General features: G+C 42.8%; 1 non-coding gene and 1 pseudogene across 1 annotated transcript; both read right to left on the reverse strand.

Annotated features, from left to right (window-relative positions):
- Positions 1-11473: 11473 nt before the first annotated feature.
- LOC128115099 (U7 small nuclear RNA) lies at positions 11474-11535 on the reverse strand. The gene has a single exon (XR_008219994.1). It is a non-coding gene; the product is annotated as a U7 small nuclear RNA (small nuclear RNA).
- A 1569-nt stretch (positions 11536-13104) lies between these two features.
- LOC128113915 (RCC1 and BTB domain-containing protein 1-like) lies at positions 13105-15312 on the reverse strand (annotated as a pseudogene).
- Positions 15313-20675: the final 5363 nt, after the last annotated feature.

Genomic DNA, 20675 nt, shown 5'->3' on the forward strand with positions numbered 1-20675 from the left:
AGGCCATCTTATAGCAGATTGCCTGGCCCCCCTTGCCTGTTAAAATCTATCTGCTCCCTGCTCTTTGATTTTCCCTGAGCCATGGGTACAAAGATTTGTATTGTAGGTGTATTCCTTAGGGTTAGCACCTCACTATCAGTCAATCTATGCATTTTGGCCAGCTGTGGTTTTCTGTAACGGTCTCTGTTTTCTGCAGAGAGAAGCTTCTTTGATATGAAGTGAGAGCCACACTTATCCATAGGTATAAGGATACATTTTAAAATTCAATTAGGAATGTTGTGCGTCTAGTAAAATGATGGTGGTAGGTTCTCCTTTAAGATCCATGACTCCACTGGTCTTGAGTAGTCGGTTATGTTTCCAGTACCAGGCCTGATTCCCCTCCTGTTGAGAGGGCCTTAAGTACAATTAGTCAGCTGTTGGTTTCCCCCAAGATATGAGTGCCACTACTGCACCTTGAGGGATATCTTGCCATGCTGGTCATAACTGTTGCTGTCGGGAATCACAGTGAGGTAGTATTATTGATTGCTCCCCTCCCTTGGTAGTTTGCACAGGAGGCTTTCAGGTGAGATGTCAAACCTTCTGAGTCCTGTGTTGAAGTACGTGGTGTCTTTCACAACAGGGACTGACTGTCAACCTCTGGGAGGGAACCAAAGGCAGCAGCAATAGCCGATATTGTTTTACGGGTCTCCCATGTCTGGTGGGGTTTTGTTTGATAGTCTATGGTTCTTGTGGGGAGCATTGTCAGCCCAAGTGAGATAACTTCATTACACACACACACACACACACACACACACACACACACACACACTTGTGTAATTTAATTGACTAGTTTTGCTAAACATTTTGCTCTGGAGATTTCCCTCACTTCAGCCTTTATGCTGGAATTACAGTTAACAACCCCAGCACTAACATGGGTTCTTTATATATTTTAGACTTTAATATTCAAATGTTACAATCGAGTGGATTGTGTCTTTCAAGGAACAGAAGTTGATTTTAGTGAATCTCAAGTTATCTCTTTTATTATTTATTTCCTTCCTTCTGGTGTCACATCAGAGAAACCATTGCAATCCAACCCCATGAACATTTCCTCCCATTTTCTTTTAAGAGTTTTATGGTGCTGTTCCTTAGTTTTAGGGCATTTGCACATTCTGAGTTGTTTCTGTATTGTGTAAGACAAACAGACTGCTTCATGCTTGCATGAGGAAATCTAATTTTTCTACTACCATGTTTCAACAGAACATGTTGTCCTTTCCCTATTGAATGGACATGCCCTCCTGGTGAAAAATCATTTGACTATATATAGAAGGGTTTATTTCTGGGCTGCTTATTCTATTTTATTGGTCTGTGTATCTGTCATTTTGCAGATACTATATTGGGTTGATTACTGTATCTTTGCCCCAGTCTACTTTGGCAAGTATGCAAATATTTTTATTTTAAAACTTTCTTATTTTTAGCACCCTGATTAATAATCATACCATTGTAATACTGAGAATAAGACTCAGAGGTAGTGTACTTACCAAGAAAATTGGGTTATATTAGGGTTAGTTGCAGAAATATAGGAGAGGGCTTACTTAACAGGAGTAGAAATGACTCAAAGACAGATGCATCACCCAAATCCCACCCCAGCATGAAGCAACTCACGAAACCTGGAAACATGGCACACACTGCGAAACTTTCAGACAGCTCAATGGGATGGCAAGTGTCCTTTCCAGGCAGATTAGCTGGTCTCTGTCTATTCTAGACAGCTTGTCTGGTCTTTGCTTGTCTGATTGCCTGTTGCAGGTGGCTTGTCTGATCTGAGTTTCTTTCAGGCAGCTCAGCTGGTCTTAGAGTGTCTCAAAGCAGTTCTTACCACTTACATGTGCTGGGGGAGGGAGGAGCCTCGGATATCTGATAACTTTCTGGGACTTCCTGAAGCCTTTTGAATTGTTTACTGCCAGCAGTTCGGGGGCCCCCTTGTAGGATAGAACCTTTCACCTCCCTTCAGAACGTCCTGTGTCTTAATGAGTTTCCCTCTAAGGTTGAAGGTATTGTTGGGAAAGAAACTACTACACAATAGTGGAGGAATTGGATGACTTTTGATTTTTTCTAAATTTTCATAAATCACTATGATTATTACAAAATTCTATGTATATAGTTGTATATACACAAATATATATACTACATGTCAGTGTCTAATCTGAAAATTATTATACGTAGATTTAACACTGGATTGACGTGTCTAAGTGTATCTCTACCCATTATAATATGTTTCCTATTTGCCACATTTCTTACTCCTGACTCCCCTTTGCTTTCCATTGAGTTCATTTTTTTTCCTCCTGCCCATTTTCCCTGACAGACATTGATTCTGTTTGACATTAATGAAATTTTGGCCTTATTTAAACAAAACTCTTCAAACAAAGAGGAGAAAGAACTGAACAATGAGACCTTAAAATCTCTAAAGAAAGAGGCTGAAGAAGACACTAGATGATAGAAAGACTGCCCATGTTCATGGATTGGTAGATTAATAATGGACATGCTACCAAAAGCAATTTGCAGATCTGATGCCCTCTCAATCAGACTCTTTGTGACATTCTTCACAGAAATAGGGTGGAAAACCTTAAAATTCATATGGCAACACAAAAGATATTCAAAACAGTTCTGAACAAAAGGAACAATGTTGGAGGGATTACCATACCAGATCTCAAGTTATAATACAAGGCCAGAGGAATGAAAACAGTATGGTGCTGGCATGAAAACAGACATGTAGATCAATGAAACAGAATAGATAATCCAGTCTTGTGTGTACACAATCACAGCCACCTATTACATCACACAAAAAATGCACACTGGAAGAAAAACAGCATCTTCAAAAAGTGGTTGGAAAACTAGATGTCCACAAGCTGAAGAATGAAATCTCTCATTCTTCACAGAAGAAGCCAACTCCAAATGAATCAAAGATATCAATGTGAAACCTACATTTCTGAAATTTCTAGGAAAAAAATATTGAGAGTACTGTACAGGATATAGAGACAGGAAAGGGCTTTCTGAAAAGGACTCTACTCACTCAGGAATTAATGCCAACAATTGACAAGCGAGATCTCATCAAACTAAAAACTTACGTAAAATAAAGCAAACACTCAAAGAGGAAGAGGAAGACCACAGAGTAGGAGACAGTCTTAGGCAACTACTTCTAAATTCTTGCTCTTGTACCCAAGATAAGTACAGATCTCACCCCTCATGAAGGAAGCTTCTTTTTACAACAGACAGATGACATTACAGAGAACCAGAATTGGCTAAAGTACAGAGACTAAGTGACTGTGAAGTACCCATCCCCAAATGGGACATCTATAATACGACCCCTACACTCAAGGCTCAGGAAATACCATGAAAGATTCTAAAGAACCAGAGGGCCAGGACAACTGCTGTGAGTTAGGGTCTTCTGGACATGACAAGGATGTTACACCCATCAACTCTCAAAAATATGGCTGACTATACAAGACCTGCATAAAATCATACCAGTCTTTATCCCAACATGGAAGGGGGAAGAGCTCACAAGGCCCCACTCCAAGTCAGAGAAATACAGGTATTCAATAGTTACTGAAGGAGGAACAATCTGTTTTCTTCAAGGATGAGCCCCCTGGTAGGTTGCCCATGCACAGTGGTCATCCCTATGCCCATATACATATAAGCAACATAAGTGGACATAGTAGGGTGTGTGTGTGTGTGTGTGTGTGTGTGTGTGTGTGTGTGTGTGTGTGATAATTATAGAAGAGGAAATGAATTTGAGATGGGTGTATGGGGGAAAATGAGTTGGAGGGGGAGAGAGTATTGGGTGTGATAAAAACATATTGCAGGGCTGGAGAGATGGCTGCTCTTCCAAAGGACCCAGGTTCGATTCCCAGCACCCACATGGCAGCTCACAAATGTCTATAACTCCAGTTCCAGGGGATTCAACACCCTCACACACACAAATGTGCACATAAAATAAAAAATATATACTGTGCTCATGTATGAAATTCTCAAGAAAAACAAAAAATTAAAATAAAATTTTTGGCTTTCAAACACTTTATTTGCATAGTTCTGTTTAAGGAAATATTCCAGTTTTGTAAAGCAGTATAATTTTTAGGATGCATGAAAACTGGAATTACCCTCCTCTTTTGTCCTAGTTAGGTTTCTATTGCTGTAATAAATCCCATGACCCAAAACAACTTGGGAAGGAAAAGGCTTCTTTCAATTTATAGATGTAGTCCATCACTGAGGGAAGTCAGGGCAGGAACTCAAGACAGGAACCTGGAGGCAAGAACTGAAACAGAGGCCATGGATGAATACTGCTTACTGGCTTGTTCTCATGTCTTGCTTACCTTGATTTTTTTATATATTCAAAGACCACCCAAATGCACATGTGTACACACTCATGTAAACATACAAGTACACCACAAACACATCACCACCACCACACACCAAGAAGAAAAAAAAAGAAAAGAAAGAAAGAAAGAGAAAATTGTAATGAGCTTTCATGGGCATTAACTTCCTGCCATTCCTTTCCTAATTCCTTCAATGCTGTTGTGTCTTAGTTACTTTTCTATCATCAGGGCAAAACACTACACCAAGGCAACTTATAAAAGAAAGCACTTAATTTGAGGCTCACAGTTCCAGATGACTAGACTATGACCATCACAGAGGGGAGTGTAGCAGCAGGCATCATGGTGCTGGAGCAGTAGCTAAGAGCTTATATCTGATCCACAGGCATGAGGCAGAAAGAAAGAGCTTATTCAAACTGCCACGTATTGCTACCTGTGATTTTCAGTTGTATCTTATTAGCTCTCAAATGTATTTGCTCTAACATCATCATGATTGTGTGTATATGTGTGTGTGTGTGTGTGTGTGTGTCTAGCTCAAGAAGTTCCAGAGGAGAAGAGTATTATCAGCTGGCCTACAGACTGTTCTTGTGGTATTTCAACAGAAATATAGCTGCCTTTTGCCGTTGTCCTAAAAATCTGCCAGAGGCTAAACTGAAGAATCTTAGATTAACGTCATTGGCAAAGGATATTTCAAGACAGCCTGGTATTGACTGTGCCGTGTGGTTATTAGTGTCACTCTTATGAAGATCTACAATGAAAGGGAGCAAGAAGGGCAAAGAGGAATACAAAATGAACAGTTTGAGGAGAAAGAGGCCACCAGGAAATGTAATATTGGAATCTAATCCTATAACTCAAGAAGATAAAAAGGTTAAGAAAATTCTGACTCAAAATGGAATAAAGGGAGTGGTTCCCTCAGAGCAAGACTGCACCCAGCTGAGCTTGCAACTTGTAAAAAGGCATTAATGTAAGCAGCAAAGGAAGCCATCAATAATAGATAGCTTATGCAAATGTAATTCAAGGAGGGGACCAAGTTCCAGCCCTAGCAAGCAGAAGAACCTGGACACTTTGGCCATGTAGTTCAGGATTTAGAGTCAAGAAGGATACAGGAAAATGGCTGTAGAATCTTCCTCCGTGGTTAAGGAAAGCCACTGAGGTCAGGAGTATGGCAGAGAAGTCCCTGTATGACATCCTGGAGAGGCCATTGTTTAAAGCTGTGAAGTTAAAGCCTAGATTGCACTGGAGACCTGAAGATGTTGAAGAGGGTAGAGCCATGGGTTACCTGATGGGGAGCTACAGACAGGGTGTGGAAGCAGCCTGAGGGAGAGAAGTGTGTTATAGTCAGCAAAGCTGTGTTTTCCTCACTATGCCCCTGTCCTCCCTTTTGGAATGGTAATGCATATTCTGTGCCATTGTGTGTTGGTAGTACATGATCTGCTTTTTTATTTTGTTTTTACATGGGATTACAGTTAAGAGATTGCCTTGAGTTTCAGAAGAGACCTGAACTTTAGGCTTTGAAACAGTGTTCAGACTGTGAAAGGCAAAGGACTTTGGAAATTGGACTAAATGCATTTTGCATTGAGATATGGCTACAAACCTATGGAAACCAAGGAGTTGAATGTGATGGTTTGTATGATAATGTCTCCAATAAGCTCATATATTTGAATGCTTGGTTCCCAGTTAATGGAACTGTTTGAAAAGGATTAGGAAGTGTGGCCTTGTTGGAGTAGATTGGAAGAAGTGTGTCAGTGGGGGATTCGCTTTGAGGTTCCAAAAGCCCATGCCAGACCCAGTCTCTGTCTCTCTCTGTCTCTCTCTGTCTCTCTCTGTCTCTCTCTGTCTCTCTCTCTCTGTCTCTCTCTGTCTCTCTCTGTCTCTGTCTCTCTCTCTCTCTCTCTCTCTCTCTCTCTCTCTCTCTCTCTGCCTGCTACCTACAAATCAGGATGTAAAGCTCTCAGCTACTGCTCCAGCACATGCTTCACACCATGATGATTATGAACTAACCCTCTAAAACTATAAGCAAGATCAAATTAAATGCTTTCTTTTTTTTTTTTTTTTTTTTTTTTTTTTTTTTTTTTTTTTTTTTTGGTTTTTCGAGACAGGGTTTCTCTGTGTAGCTTTGCGCCTTTTCTGGGACTCACTTGGTAGCCCAGGCTGGCCTCGAATTCACAGAGATCCGCCTGGCTCTGCCTCCCGAGTGCTAAATGCTTTCTTTTATTAGAGTTGCCTTGATCATGGTATCTCTTTACAGCAATAGAATAGTAGCTAAGACCCTCCTGGGTATGAGGTTTGTGGCCTTCAAATAGTTGTAGAATATTCTCAGGCTTCATCTCTGCAAAAGTTGCCTCCCCTCCTTTTCTATATTTTAAATATATTCTATATTTTCCTTCTGAAGTCTCTGTTACAGCTCCTCACTTGCTCCTTGGTGACTCTCCACCTCTCTCAAAATGCTTTTTGTTTTAAGTTTATATATATGGAGGGTACTGGTGAGGTAAGGTAATTCAGTGGTTAAGAGCACATGTTGCTCTTGCAAAGGACCCACATTCAGTTCCCAGCACCCACCTGAGGACTAACAACTGTCTCTAACTCCAGCTCAAAGGGATCCAATGCCCTCTTCTGGCCTCTGCAGGCACTGCATGCACATGGTACACAAACACACATACAGGCAAACACCCATGCTCATAAAATAAAATAAATAAAACTTTAAAAAAATCTTTTTGAACTGAGTTACATATAATCTTTCATTTCCTTACTCTTTTTGTGATCTTTTCTATGTTTTGCTGAAATTTAAACATTAGTTATTGTATGATTCATTTCTAGAAGTTTTGTTTACCTGTCTTTACAGTCAGCAACTTTTTTTTAAATAAAATTTTCTCTCTTTGTAGCACTAGGGCTGAAAACTAGGGCCTTATGTATGCTAGGCGAGTGTTGTACCACTGGGCTGCAGCCTCAGCCTTATCTCTTTTTGGTTATTCATGTTTCTAAGCCTCAAACAAAACCAAAAATTTTTGATGTTAAACTTTTTGCTGTGTGTCTGCTTTGAAGTCTTGGTCTGCTTCTGCTGTCCACTTTTTGTCCTGGCTTTCCATTGTGTCATACTTTATGGTCAGTTTTGTGCTATTAATAAATAAATAAATAAATAAATAAATAAATAAATAAATAAATAAATAAATAACTGCCTGAGAAAGCATCAGAATTGATTTCTTGCAGGTTTTCCAAGGAGCTCTGCCAAGGTAGGATGGTGTGTGTGTGTGTGTGTATACATATGTGTACATTACATGTGTTTATGTGCATGAGTGAATGTCTGTGCACTTTTTTTTTGAGACAGGAGTCCTCATTTAACCTGGGGCTCATCAGTTTGGCTTAGCTAGCCAATGAGCTCCAGGGATCTGCTTGTCTACACATGCACACACACACACACACACACACACACACACACACACACACACACACACACACACTCACGCGCGTGTGCGCGCGCACGTACACACCCTTCTAGAGTTACAGAATGCACCTCCTATGCTGGCCAGTTTTATGTCAAGATGACACAAGCTAGAGTCATCCAAGAGGAGGGAACGTCAACTGAGAAAATGCCCGTAAGATCCAGCTGTAAGGCATTTTCTTAATTAGTGATTGATGGGAGAGGACCCATTCCATTGTGGATGGTGCCATGCCTGGGCTGGTGGTCTTGTGTTCTATAAGAAAGGAGGCTGAGCCAGGCGGTGGTGGCACATGCCTTTAATCCCAGCACTCAGGAGGCAGAGGCAGAGGGATCTCTGTGAGTTCAAGGCCAGCCTGGTCTACAGAGAGTGAGTTCCAAGACAGGCTTCAAAGGTACACAGAGAAACCCTCTCTCAGAAAACAAAACAAGGGCTGGAGAGATGGCTCAGAGGTTAAAAGCACTGACTGTTCTTCCAGAGATCCTGAGTTCAATTCCCAGCAACCACATGGTGGCTCACAACCATCTGTAATGAGAGCTGGCACCCTCTTCTGTATACATAATAAATAAATAAATCTTAAAAAAAAAGAAAATAAAACAAAACAAAAAGAATGCTTTACTTGGTGGATTTTTGTTTGTTTGTTTGTTTTCCCTAAACTTATCTTCCTTTCTATTTGAATGCTGAGTTTCTCTTGTGGTATTTTTTGGTGTTTTGTTTGTTTGGTTTTTTTCTGAAAACTCCTCACAGATGTTAGGGTGATCCTGCCTCAGTTGATTCTTCTTATAAGATCTCTTCCTTAACCCATGAGTTCTAGTCTGTTTTATTTTCTTTTCACTTACAGGGATTGAACCCAGAGCTTCACATACCTAGGCAACTCCACTATCAAGCCACACCCTTACCTCCCATCATGGATCCTTTATCTTCTGTTCTTTTTATAGCAGAAATCTCAGCCTCCTAATGCTCCTACCTAGTCTGTTTTCTACTTCCTCTGAAGTATTTGTTTCATTCTCTCTATTTCACTTTGAAAGCTTCTTAAATACTGCATGGTTGTTGGGCTTAGTTTAGTTCTCGATTTCAGCACTGGCCTGGAGAGTACACTCAGGTGGGTCAAGTCTGTGGAAACAGATAACTGCTGCTTTGTGTTCTCTGACCCCTTCTGGATTCAGCCCTTCAGAGAGAATGCTGGAAGCTTTCTTTTTTATTTTAATTAATTTATATATGTGAGTGTGTGCCTACATGAGTTTATGTGCACCATGTGTGTGAAAGTTTCACCAAAGGCCAGCAGAGGGTGTCTGACCTCCCGGAAGTGATCGTGAACCATCTGATACAGGTGTCAGGAGTGGCACTCCAGTCCTCTGCAAGAGCAGGAAAGCCAAGCACTCCTAACCACTGAGCCATTGCTCTGCCCTGACTCCTGTTAATGTCCTTATCTCTCTCCCTGAGCTTGTTCGGGCTCACCATCCATCGGTTTCCCTCTGGGGCTCTGGTGGCAGGTACGGTCCCTGGAGATTATCAAGAAAGACTAGGGAGTTCTCTCCAGGCTCCAGGTCCCAGGCAACCTAAGAAGCAAACTAAGAAGGCAAATTTTCTCCCTCTTTATGATGACAGTAAAAAGAAAGCTCTCCTTTCCATGGAGAGGGGCCTGGGCCCCCAGTCAGTAAGACAATCCTCGGCCCTGCTCTAACAAAGTAGCAGACGAGGGAACATCTAGGTTGTTCTGCCTTTGAGGTTATTTGCCACAGCCTGGGTACCTGTCAGTCAGCCTAGGAATTTGTCCGCTGCACACTTACAGCCATGCCCCTGCAGGAAGGCAGAGGGCAGTTAGATACCACCAGCTTAGGGCAAGCTTTTCAGGGCAGCGTATTGGTAACTGTCCACTTGACTGCTGAACAAAGCCTTTGACCTGTCCACAGGCCGTGCCTGCAGGCTGACTCTAACCTGGTACAGCCAAACAGTGACTGCAGCCTTAGGTCATTCACTGATACCACTCAGCAATCTGACCTGCCCCTGTACCTGGCCCATGCCAGGTACCCAGTTCTTGAATGACCCGCTGGATGCCCCACCTCCTGAGCATCAGTGATGGGTGCCACAGCTTATATTCCATTTCCTGATTGGCAGCTGTCACTAAGAGAAGTTCCAGGGTGGCCAAGGCAAAAGGAGAAAAGGGACAGCCCGAAAAAAACAGAGCTGGTAAAAGATTCAAGGAGCCACACAAGAGACCCTGCAGGTCTTGATTGTCATAAGAGTTCCAAGAGCTGCCAAGTTCTCAGGACCAAGGGTCTCTGTGACACTAGCCTCTTTCTAAGGCAGAGGGTCCTAGTATTGAGGACTGCATAGATACTATAACGTAACACTAGGGGGCACCACTTGCTGCTGCTGCTGCTGCTGATGATGATGATGATGATGATGATGATACCTGTCCACCTACTGTGGCCACTCACAGCTGCCAATTTTCTGAGAAAACAGAAAACCACTGAGACCAGCATTAAAGATCTTACTTTCTTCACTTCTAACCAGGTAGAGCAATAGAACCTTCAGCCAGGAGATTGGTGCCAATGGGAAACACTGATCTATTGCCAGCTAGTCACAAGCATAGGCAAACCAACACGGGTGGTCTTGAGGACCTAGACCCCCAACCTGTGGATCTGATCCTGCCACCAGTTAGGGTATGAGAACAGAATTACTGTAGAGGACGGCCTGCCGGTGTGTGAGGAAAACGCTCGGGACCTGTGTTAGAACGTGGTTTCCCAGTACAGTGGAGAATGTAGAGCTTGTTCTTTTCTCTCCAGGCTGCAAACAGAACAACGGTTCCAGCTGAGGGGGATGCACTGTTGCCAAGGTGACACAGAGACACGTGACAGGAATCAAGACCAGAAGATCAATACGGTGGGAACAACCTAACTGCAGCTTCAAGGATGTTTAACCTTGAGAGAGAGCGTTCTCAACATACACAGACACAGCTACCAGGATCCACGGGCAGTGTGCCTTGCTTACCGCTGACGTAAGCCCTTGCCTACCCAGTATCACTGCCATGCAGGGTTCCACCTGGAAGCATGCTCTCCCCGGAGTCTGAACTGACTTGTGTGGATTTTCTATGGGCTGGAAACATCTCTGCTACTATTTCACTTTTGTCTAAATTTTATATAAATATGGCCTTGAAGGTCAGAGACAGGTGCCTTTTACATTTGCCAGACAGCCTGTGTAGACTTGTGTGTGTCTACTTTGCCTACTTGTGGGTCTGCCTGGGCTGCCTCAGTGGTTGAGGAGGATACTTACTACTCACTGGACGTTTACAGAGTCTTTTCTTGCTGAGGCTCCGGGAACGGAAGAAGAAAAGGAGCTGTTCACTGCAGCATCAGGACCAGGCTCTGGGGTCAGAGACGGGGAAGCTGGTGATGGCTAGATGACTGAGTCCATTCCAGCAGTATCCACTCACATAGCTGCTCCTTTGGACAGCTTTCAGACCAGGGCTGTCAGGTCAACAAGGATGATCTAGAGAAGGGCTCTTGGTCTCTTGCCATAAACGCAATGTCACTTAGGCTTGTCACCTAATCAGGGGACAGGAATGAGCCAAGGAATGGAAATCTGCACACCTGGATGCATGCACACACAGCCAGGGTGAAGTTAGGAAACAAGGGCATCAGACTCCTGTGTGCCATTGACTTAGTTATTTTATTTATTATTATTTTTTGGGAGGGGTTTCCAACGGAAGCCAGAAAACCTGCTAGACAAATTCTAAAAGAGCTGTAACACTTTATTTTATTATTATTTTATTGCTGTGAAGAGACACCATGACCATGGCAAATGTTTAAAGGAAAACATTAATTAGGGTGGCTCGATTACAATTTAGAGGTTCAGTCCATTATCATGATGGGACCATGGTGGCAGTCAGGCAGATGTGGTGCTGGGGAAGAGCTGAGAGTCCTACACCTTGCAGGTAACAGGAAATGATCTGAGGGTCACACTGAGCAAAGATTGAGCAAAGAGACCTCAAAGCCCACCCCCACAGTGACACACTTTCACTCCAACAAGGCCACACCTACTCCAACAAGGCCACACCTCCCTATAGTGCCACTCCCTATGAGCTTATGGGGGTCACTTACATTCAAACTACCACAGTCATGTGCTTATTCATGTCATCTCATCCTGAGTAACCCTAATGAAGATGAGGAAATTAAGGTCCATTTATGGCTAACTAAGTTTCACCAGGCCACCCAGGAAATCAGTGACCTAGCGTGGATGGGTCTCACCTCAAATCTTGTGTTGATTTTGTCTTCATTACATTGTCTTCTTGCTTCTGTCTCTAGAAGGGTTTGGAACCATTAATAATAATAATAATAGTAATAATAATATATTAGTAAACCAGCATAATATATTAATAATATCTATACTCTCATCACCATCTCATTATTATCCTGTGTCATCATCATCATCATCATCATCATCATCCCTATCTTCTGCTCCGTCATCAACATCTTCTTCCTCCTCACCACATCAGCAGCAGTTACTGCAATTAATACCATCACCGCAAACACCATCAACATCACATTGTCGGTTTGCTGCTTCCTTTTTTCTTAAATCTTAAGCAAATCCTGGAAAGCCTAAAATTTTCTTCACTTATTTCAATAGTTTAAAAATCAAACTAAACACAGTATTCTTTTGAAACACCTGAAGCTTTGACACGTCAACCCAAAAGCACAGCAGCGAAAACCTCACAGGATGCTGACGCCCATTCACAGCACTGAGGGAATTCTTCGGGTGGGGGTCTGTGTTCCTCCCAGACAGCACACCAGCGGCCACTCCTGATGTCAAAGGGTTGTGGTACACGATCCAGGGAGGTTGTCACCAATGTCCCTTTTCCAAGTTCAGAAGTTCCTTCCATCAGAATGGGAAAAAAAAGCAAAACAGCTAAACTTCCATCCTTTCACAGTGTTCCAGCCCTGTGTGGGGGAAACACCTACAAATAAGAGTTGTGGGGCTGAGTCATGGTGGCACACACCTATACTCCCAGCACTCAGGAGGCAGAGAAAAGTGAATCTCTGAGTTCGAGGCCAGCTTGGCCTACAGAGAGAAGCCCTGTCTTAAAAAAACCAAAAGGAAAAAAAAAGTCATGAAAAAAAAAAGGCTCAGCAAAAGTGTGTATCCTTCATACAGCCTTTCAGGGCACTGTCTCTCCGATGTGGAGAAGAAGCAACCTGGTGGGTTTACCTAAAGAATTGCATAGCCCACAGTGCCTCTAAAGCACCTGCACACACGGCTTAACAGCTCTTAAAGGCTCCAGCTCTTAAAGGCTCCAGCTCTTAAAGGCTCCACATTCATTTGCTTTAGCAACAAACTCCTCGCTTGATGATGTGCTGAGTAAGCCTTTTCAGTCTCTTTCCACAGTAAGATACCACCAAGTCCAGAAGACCTATGGCACCCTCCGTGGCAGACCTCCTCTGTCTGTGTAGAGGTCCTGAAAAGAGGCGCGGTGCATGGGGTAAGGACACTGGTCTATTTCTACCATTTCCTTCCTGTCTTCATTCCAATAGGAAAGTGCTCACACCTGAGTTCAAAGCAGTTTATAGCCATGAATATATTTCCCGTCTACTCAAAACTTCAGATCAGCAGTTTCTGGACTATCAAGTTCTTTCTTTGGTGGCTCTGTAACTGTTAAAAGTCTTCGTGCTCTTCAGACAGAAGGCACCTTGTGGCAGCAGAGTGAGCAGAACAGGAAAAGCATCATCAGTCACAGGGGAAGCAAGCGGGTCAAGTGGGGAGAATCGCTGACCGACTCTGGCACTGGCCGCACATGTACACATGCACGCCCTGGGTTTGGGCAGCAGGTGTGTGGGTGGAGTGGCAGGCTGACAATCCTTTCTTTCCCACCAAGATACGTGCTGGGCTCAGCAGGTTATTTTTATTACCAGTTCCCAGCCGCCTGTATGTATTAGCTCCCCAGGCAGAGAGCAAGCTATAATTAGAGTTAGTGCTAGGGTATGTCATAGCTATAAATAATATGATCCACATGCATTCGGGGTAGAGTTGCTACTCTCACTGGGGTCAGCCAGTTGCCGTAGTTTCTCAAGCCTATCTGCTCATTTCCATTGTAGCCATATACCTCACCAGTCCAGAACAGCCGTGAATGATGTATGACCATAGGCAATGCCAACCATCCTCTTAGTATGTAGCCGGTTTGGAACTTTTCAAGGAGTTAGCTGATGTGCTGTAGATCCTGACCCCACGTGGCCACAGTAGTTTTAGCCCCAAGTAAGTACTTCCCATCAGGGCCTACAGCCGTCCAACAATGTGAGGCACAAGCTAATTCAGTGACCTGCTTAATCAAGACATTGGTACAGACGTGGATGGAAGCAATGCCTTCGTTGATGGTGCCATTCTCCAGCTAGCTGTGGCCATTATGACCACTTCATTCTTGGTGTGTAGGAGAAATGGGGGCCACTTCCATAACTAAGCCTTTTGATCTTGTTTTTACACAAGGTTTCTTGAGAACCAGTGCACTCTGGTTATCTCCAGTTCCTAGATAGTTACTACAGTTCAGTCCAAACACAAAGACCTCATCACTGTTAGTGACATAGACCACCCTCATTGGCTGAGTTACCAAGGACACATGCTTTCCTAATAGATGCAGTTTCCTGGGGCACTGGCTACTTTCCTACAATCACCTTGACTCTGGTTTCAGGCAGTTCCTACAAATAAGCTGACATCTGCGTTCATTAAATGAACCACTCGCTTTCCCCAGTGTCCAATCCCTCTGTAACCTTCAAACCCAGGTCTTTTCTCTCTGTTTCTAAGGGGAACCCAGACACAAGAGGTGGACTCTAGCCCCCATGGATGGTGGCAGAGCAGAGGCCTGCCTCGTGTGATGCTTCTGCACTAAATAAAGCTTTCCACTTCTTTCTCATTGTTTTTTTTTAAATCAAAACTTCTGGAATTTGTAGATGAAATGTTCATGAAAGGCCTACATGTTAAAGGCATGGCCCACGTCTATGAGGTCTACTGGGGGGACGTTAGGTCACTGGTGATGTCCCCTGGAAAGAGGTGGGGACACATCCTCCTCCTCTCTTTCTCTTTGCTTCCTAGCTAGCACAGAGTAGGCACACCTGTCAGCAGTGCAGGGTGCAGCCCAGCGACACTGCTCCCCACTGCCGCATGACTGCTCCCCACTGCCGCATGACTGCTTCACACCACTGCATGACTGCCTCCCACTTCTGCATGACTGCTCCCCACTGCTGCATGGCTGCTTCACACTACTGCATGACTGTTTCACACTTCTTCATGACAGCTTCCCATTCCTGCATGGCTGCTTCCCACTGCTGCATGACTGCTTCCCACTGCCGCATGACTGCTTCACACTGCTGCATGACTGTTCCCCACTGCTGCATGACCGTTTTACACTGCTGCATGGCTGCTTCACATTGCTGTATGGCTGCCTCACTCTGCTGCATGCCACAGTCTGAGTAGTTCAGAGGCCTCTGCTCAGATAAAGCCGGGTCCTTGACTTCCTTGCAGAGTGGAGTCTCAGGGTAAGCCATTCTGAAGTTTACTGAAGGGAATGTTAACATAGGTTTAAGTTTGGGGAAGTTAATAGAGAGACAACAGGTGTGGGTTTCTCCAAGGAGAGTCACACGTCATGTCTTACAATAGTGACAGGGTATGGGTGGGTTCTGAGGCCATTATCTTAGAGCTGCTGATGACTTTCAGTGAGATGAAAGGGTGGCTCCTGGTTACTCAGACAGGACTATGGTTGATAAGGTAAACCCTAGATGAGGATGGGAGAGGTTAGGATATCTTCATTGTAAACAAAAAGTAATAATCCTGTTTGCAAGATTCCCAGAAAATATTCAGGAAAGGAGTAAGGCCCTACCCCAGGTTATATATGTGCAGGCTGCAAGCCTGACTTATTCCTATTTTAAGATTTTATTTGAAAATGTTTCTGTATTTGAAAAGTCTGTATTGTCTATGTCATCAACATTTATAGACAATGTTGTGATAATATTCTTGATTTTCTACTGGCCAGAGGCTTCACCCAGACTCTAGAGCAAGGGACTCCTCTCCCTCCTTACGTCTCCATAAATTCCCCCCTTTTTATAGCCTGCTTCCTACCCACATGATACACTCTGCCCCACCAGGCCCCAAACAACAGAACCAAGTGACCACGGAATGAGATTCCTTAAACTATGAGTCAAAAGAGATTTTCGCTTTATTAAGTCGATTAAGTTTCTTGTCACAGTGGTAGAAAGCTGAGTACTGGGGCTGGAGAGATGGCTCGGCAGTCAAGAGCACTGGCTGCTCTTCCAGAGGACACGGGTTCAATTCCCAGCAACTACATGGTGGCTCACAACCATCTGCAGTGAGATCTGGTGCCCTCTGCTGGCCTACAGGCAAACATGCAGGCAAAACACTGTACACATAATAAAACATTTTTTTTAATCTTAAAAAAAGGAAAAGAAAGAAAGCTGAGTACCACACAGAACATCTTCTATGCACAAGGCCCAGTATCCTCGTTCTGTCTTGGTCCATTTCCATTCCTTACGTGGTGGATGACCCTTGTTACCTTGGGCCATTTCTCTCTCTTTAATCCATCTGCTCAGTTACATCTTGGTTCAAGTAATTGTTCCTCCAAAATGTCCCTTGACCCTCAAGACCCCCGTTCCCGGACTGGAGAGATGGCTCAGTGGTTAAGAGCACTGGCTGCTCTTCCAGAGGTCCTGAGTTCAATTCCCAGCAACCACATGGTGGCTCATAACCATCCATAATGAGATCTGGTGCCCTCTTCTGCCCTGCAGGCATATATGCGGGCAGAACACTGTATACATAATAAATAAATAAATCTTTAAAAAAAAAAAAAAAGACCCCGGTTGCCTCCTTCAGAGTAGTAGACTGTCCTTCATTCCTTTTATAATGTTAACCCACCATTCATCTCATTCATCTCAATGCCTTCTTGTACGGTTCATTCCTAGCTTTGCTGACGGGACCTGCTCGGTGAAGGCAGAAGTGACTCTGTCCTGCTCTACAGTACATCCCAAGTGCCTGACACAGAGAGGTCAGTGTCAGAGTGAAGCTTAAGACGACTTGTTCTCAAGGCCAGTGCATGTAAACAGAAGCAAAAGATGAGCAGCAAGGGCTGGAGAGATGGCCCAATGGTTGAGAGCACTGGCTACTCTCAGAAAACCCGGGTTCAACTCCCAGCACCTACATGACAGCTCACCATGGTCTGTAACTCCAGTTCTAGGGGATCCCAGGTACCCGCTTCTTTGGACCTTGACGGACACCAGGAACACACATACATATATTCAGGCAACACATCCAAACACCTCAATAATAAATAAATGTGTAAAAAAAAAAAAGTGGGAAGAAAATTCTAAGTGAAAGGTTGTATTTTTGGAGCAGAGTTTGAGAAAGGCCTGACTTTAGGGCTGGAGGGCTGGCTCAGAGGTTAAGAGGGCTTCTGTTCTTGCAGAGAACTGGAGTTCAGTTTCTAGCACCCATGTTGGTAGTTATCTGTAACTTCAGTTCCTGGGGATCCCACACTTTCTTCTGGTCTCTGTAGTCACTGGCACTCTCTCCTGTACACACCCACATATATACACATAGTTAAAAACAAATAAAAGCTTTTTTTTTAATTTAAAAAGAAAGGCCTGATGATGCCCATGAGTCACATTGGCTCTGGCAGGCAGGATGGAGGCAAAAGTGACCTAACTTCCAAGCAACAAGATCAAATTTAGTGCTCGAAAGCATGGACCAGGCACCTAAAGGGCTGCCAGGCTGGAGGAGGCCTGGAAGCAGAAGTTGTGTATGGTGATATTTTAATTGTACTGAAATGTGATTTTATTTGTATGTTAATAAATAAAGTTGCCTGGGGGTCAGAGCTATTACAGCCATAGCAGAAACTGAGCGGTGGTGGTGCATACCTTTAATCCCAGCACTCAGGAGGTAGAGCCAGGCAGATCTCTGTGAGTTTGAGGCCAGCCTGGGCTACAGAGTGAGTTCCAGGAAAGGCACAAAGCTACACAGAGAAACCCTGTCTCAAAAAACCAAAATAAATAAATAAATAAATACTTTACATTGGATTGGATTGCTTTATATTATATACAAATTATATATATATATATTGAAATTGATATTGTTAGAAAATGCTATATGTATATTTCTAATTGTACTTATACCGTTCATTTAACAATGTAATGCAATTTTCTGATCCTTGAATGTTATTATTACCAACTATTAGGATATAAAGACATGAAAGTTAGTAGTTAGACATTATAATAGAACTTGTAGTCATATTAGGTATGTTTTCAAGATTGAGCAGATATATTTTAGATAGATCATCTTCAAACACTTCAGAGATCTACAGAATATGGCATTTAAAATGTTTTAATAACTTAGAAAATTTTTCCTTTTGTTATGACTATGAGACATGTCAGCTCCTGGCAGTACCAATCTACTTCAGAGAGAATATGGGCATTGAAGAAACTGCATATGGAGTTAACTTTCATCGTGGCAAAAGTTAGCCACTGGACAACAAAGTATCCTCGAATCAACTGCTGACAAAATGGACAGACAGGACACGAAACAAAGGACTACTGATTCTTGCCAAAACAAGTGTGGTTATGGCTTTACCAAAAGGCATCTTCTGAGGCCAGGACAATATGGCACCATCCCTGAAGTGGCCTTCGCAATCCGGAAAAGATACAGTGCCCTTTTCTTCGAAGATAGCTGAACAGGCAATGGGCCGATGGCTTCTGATGTGCAATGGAACAGCAGCTGAAACAGTTATTCTTGAAGAGTAAACTCACACCTCTCAATAGTAGACTGGCATTTAATAGAAGGATACGGATAAGAACGGGATGCTGAGATGAAGCCATATATACACAGCCAAGAAGAATGGACAGCTGAATTAAAAAACCATCAACAATTTCCAGAATTTAAAATCCTGAATCATGACATGACACTAGTGGAATTCAGGTGTTTCTGGTACATGGGCTGCTCTCACCCAATGTAAGGTCGAACTATTGACCTTGTGTACATCCTACTTCACAAATGAGTCTGTCAGATACGCTAAGCCTATAGGCTGAAGATGATGCCCCAACACTGCAGAGAAACCTCAGGTGACTGTCCAGGCAGCTGGCTGTTTCTGTCAACTCACATTTTTTTTGGAAGCTGCTTGCATGCACTTCCTGTTTTTATTTTTTATTAGGTAATATTATTTCCTTCTTGGGTCTCTGAGGCAGTTGAAGATTAGTTAGTTATAGTTGAAGATTAGTTAGTTATAGTTGAAGATTAGTTAGGATAGAAAGTGAATTAGGTACATTTTGGACTTACCAAAATAGAATAGATAATGGAATTATTTTCTCTGAATTTGTCAAATACAAATTGACTAGACATTGTTTAGGTATTTATTACTTGTATATATGGTATATAGTTATTGTACTTTTGTATATAGTTTTTCTTATGTTAGTTATAACCTTTTTCCTTTTTTCTTTTTATTAAAATAGAAAAGGGGAAATGTGGTGATACTTTAATTGTACTGAAATGTGATTTTATTTGTATGTTAATAAATAAAGTTGCCTGGGGGTCAAAGCTAATAGCAAGCCATAGCAGAAGCCGGGCGGTGGTGGTGCATGCCTTTAATCCCAGCTCTTGGAAGGCAGAGCTAGGCAGATCTCTGTGTGTTCAAGGATACAGCCAGCATGGAGACACATGCCTTTAATCTCAATACCAACCATAGAAGACCTGGAGGTCTGTACAGACAGGCAGTGACGAGGAAGTCCTGTGGTTGGGTTTTACAACCAATGAGAAGGCAGAATAGAAAGTCTATTAAAAAAAAGACAAACAGACAGGAAATAGCTCTCTTGCTGAGGAAGATAGCAGTGGCAGTGAAGGGTAAGGTTTTTAGCTTTTGGCTATCGCTCTGACCTCTTGGGCTTTCATCTTTGCGTTGGCTCTGTGTTTCTTATTTAATAAGACGGTTACATCTACAGTTGTGTCCATCTATTGGTCCAGCTGCAGGGAGAAGGGCTGCTCTCCCAAAGCCACATGGCGAGCTCCTTCAGAATATGAAAGACACAATGCTGTGCTTTGCCTGAACTGGTCTGGAAACTGGTCAGGTCTTTACTGCCTGGGTGCTTTTAAATCGCCAGGTTTTCTGTGTATCTTAAAGAATATTGGAATGTTAACTTCACCTCTTGACTAAAACTTGAGGTTAATATTTACCGCTAAAGATGAATTAATTCTGGCAGCTCACAAATCCCATCACTACCTTCTCTCACTCCCCCATCTCCTACTCACTTATTCACCTCTGGATCCTCCATACACTGAGCTCCTCTTTGTTGAAAGCACCCTAGGATTTCATGTAGGTTCCTAAGCATCTCTGGCTATTCTAGCTTCGAATCCCACCAGCATGGTTTATGTGGTTAGTGTCAAGGCAAGGAGGCAGGTCTCCTCTATGAGAAACCCACAGCTGCATTTCACTGTCTTGCTGATTATCTTTATTTTAACCTTTGTGATTAAAATTAAAAGTCTAAATTAAAATTTCTTTTCATAAACTCCAACTTGGCTTCATACTGGCTTATGCTGAAATTCTTTTCCTGCAGCAAAGTCAAGAATCCAATTTCTAAAGATTAAAATCCTCCAAAGATTAAGAGGATTCCTTGGCATGTGAGTAGTAGCATGGAGCATGTCTCTATCCCTTCTGAAAGTTAAAAAAAAAAAGAGAGACATCAAGTATGAAAGAGAGATGCAAAAAGTCATAGATATGAGTGAATATTTTCAATTAAGAAAAGTAAAGGAAAAACACATTGCTTTTGGATAAGAAGAGATTTTAGATTATAAATTAGTTTTGTCATAAAAGATAGTTCTAAAATGAAAACAGACAAATGAGAACAAAACCAGAAAA

This window comes from Peromyscus californicus, unplaced genomic scaffold (assembly GCF_007827085.1).
Source record: "Peromyscus californicus insignis strain IS unplaced genomic scaffold, ASM782708v3 Scaffold_19__1_contigs__length_69161282, whole genome shotgun sequence".
NCBI classification, from domain to species: Eukaryota; Metazoa; Chordata; class Mammalia; order Rodentia; family Cricetidae; genus Peromyscus; species Peromyscus californicus.